We start from the raw sequence: 3,077 nt of genomic DNA on the forward strand, positions 1-3,077 counted from the left end.
TCCCATCTTGGCAGGATAAGTCCATCATAATGAATTCTAAATTTCCCTCCCACCATCTATAATTGTTCTTACCTGGATCTAAGTCTGTCTGCGTAAAACAAAACACAAGTTAATTCAGTCAACATGGAGCTCAGAGCAACAATGGCTAGTCAACATAGTAGTTTGGTGTCATGTAGACTAAACAAACTGGTTGATTAATTTCCTCACTTCCCCCAATTTGACTGGTTGTTTTAGCCTTACATCATTCATTACGCTACGTGTCTCATTTTCATTTTGGAAGACATTAAAAACAAAAAAAAAACCCTATCACTTTTGGAGATCCTATGCCCAAACATGATGCCGTGAAGAAAAAAAACGAGGCATAAGAATATGCCAATGGGAAATGGCTTTGTCCGAATGTCAAGTTTGATCCACAGAGGCAAATGATCATTCCATGCGGTAAGCAATAAAACTCAATTCCACTGTGTTTAATTAAGGTAATTTTTCTACTGAGCTCCAGATGTGGAGACAAGATTCCATCTTATTGTGTCTAAAAAGAACATGTCCTTCCAAACCTACATGTCACCGGAATGGAATGTTTCCACTGATCAACATATGACATGACTTCTTTCCATTAAGGGGGAAGAGCTAGAACAGATTTATAACTCAAATGCTAATCCCCCTGTTCTGCTCCTGTATATTTCTTCAATACGCTGGGGTTATTTGAAAGATGATGGGGAAGATGGGGAGAAGAAAAGGAAGTGGAAAATCAAGAGGCCATGTGGAATGGTAGAAAGAGCACTGGTCTGAAGACTTGGCTTTCAATCCTGGCTCTGATACTTACTGGTTGTGAAACCATGGGCCAGTCACTTCTGTAACATGGGAATCATAACACGTGTTACAGCAATTGGAGACGTTGTTGAGCTAATAAAGGACAATGCAGTTTATATGTCAGTGTGACATCTGCCAATATTCAAAACCAAGCCAGAGTAGAAACATCTTTGAGACCTAAATTAAAAGACTTCTCAGGGATCACACAGCTGATGAGTAAGTCCGAAGGGGGTTTGGTTGCAGGTGCTTTTGCTTCAAAGTCAAATACTCTAACTGCAATGTTATGCTGCTTCTTACTTAATATTTATGTCTCTTTGCTTCTGTACCTCTGATCTCTGTATTTTGTACAGCATAGCATAATAGAGAGTCTGGAAGACCTAGGTCCAAGGCCTACCCCATTGATTGTATGTCCTTGGGCTAGTCATGTAAGCCTTTAGGCAACTCTCCAAAATTTTTATTTTGGATATTTTCCCATAGTTACATGTTTCATGTTATTTTCCTCTCCTCCAAACCCCCCTAACCCCCCTTAGCTGATGCACAATTGCACTGGGTTTTACATGTGTCATTGATTAAGGCCTAATTCCATATTATTGATAGTTGGACTAGAGTTATCATTTAGAGTCTACATCCCCAATAATATCCCCAAACAGCCCATGTGTTCAAGCAGTTGTTTTTCTTCTGTGTTTCTCCTCCCACAGCTCTTTCTCTGAATGTGGCTAGTTTTCTTTCTCATAAGTCCCTCATCCTTGCTCTGCATCCTTGCATTGCTGCTAGTAGAGAAGTCCGTTATGTTTGATTTTACCACAGTGTATCCATCTCTGTGTGTAATGTTCTCCTGGTTCTGCTCCTATCTCTCTGCATCAATTCCTGGAGGTCTTTCCAGTTCACATGGAATTCCTCCAGTTCTTTATTCCTTTGAGCACAATAGTATTCCATCAACAACAGATATCACAATTTGTTCAGCCATTCCCCAATTAAAGGGCATTCCCTCATTTTTCAATTTTTTTGCCACCATGAAGAGCACAGCTATGAATATTTTTATTTTTAATGATTTTTTAACATTTATTAATATTCATTTTTAACATGGTTACATGATTCATGCTCCTACTTTCCCCTTCACCCCCCGCACCCCCCTCCCATGCCGACACACATTTCCACTGGTTTTATCATGTGTCGTTGATCAAAACCTATTTCCAAATTGTTGATAGTTGCATTGGTGTGGTAGTTTCGAGTCCACATCCCCAATCATGTCACCCCGACCCATGTGTTCAAACAGGCGTTTTTCTTATATGTTTCTTCTCCTGCAGTCCTTCCTCTGAATGTGGGTCTTTTCCCTTATTATCTCTTTGGGATATAAACCAAGCAGTGCTATAGCTGGATCAAAAGGCAGATAGTCTTTTAAAGCTCTTTGAGCATAGTTCCAAATTGCCATCCACAATTCCACCAGCAATGTATTAATGTCCCAATGGCAAAGGGAATTTTATTGTTACATATCTTACACAAGTGAATCGCAGAAAGCACCTGATCTATCTATCTATCTATCTATCTATCTATCTATCTATCTATCTATCTATCTATCTATCTATCTATGTGTGTGTATGTATGTATATATACACACACACAGTGGATAGAGCACTACCTGGAGTTAGTAGGATCTGAGTTCAAATATGACCATACTAGCTGTGTGACCCTGGGCAAGTCATTTAATCCCTATTTGCCTCAGTTCCTCATCAGAAAAATAATGACACACTAGAGGAGGAAATAGGAAGCTATCCAGTATCTTTGCCAAGAAAACCCCCTAGAGTCAGACATGAATGAGTAAACAGTAACATTGCCTTTATTTTTGGACAGCTAAGTGGTATAATGGATAGAGTGCCAGGAGACAGCCTGGAGACAGGAAGACTCATATTCCTGATTTTGAATACAGCCTCAGACATCTAATAGTTGTAGGATCCTGGGAAAGTCACTTAACTCTCTTTGCCTTGGTTTCCTCATCTGTAAAATGAGCAGGAGAAGGAAATGCAAACCACTGCAATATCTTTGCCAAGAAAACCTCAAATAGGGTCACCAAGAGTCAAACATGACTGAAATGACTAAACAACAACAACATTTACACATTTTCTTGTATCATAAGGGATAGCGTCATTTCATTGACATAAGAAATTTTCAAGCACAGTAACTCTTTCTAACCATGCAGGTTGGTTCCTTCTCTATAAAGCCATCTTTCTATCCACCATGCCATATTAATGCTCAATACAAATTACATA

Source organism: Gracilinanus agilis, chromosome 2 (assembly GCF_016433145.1).
Source record: "Gracilinanus agilis isolate LMUSP501 chromosome 2, AgileGrace, whole genome shotgun sequence".
In the NCBI taxonomy this organism is placed as follows: Eukaryota; Metazoa; Chordata; class Mammalia; order Didelphimorphia; family Didelphidae; genus Gracilinanus; species Gracilinanus agilis.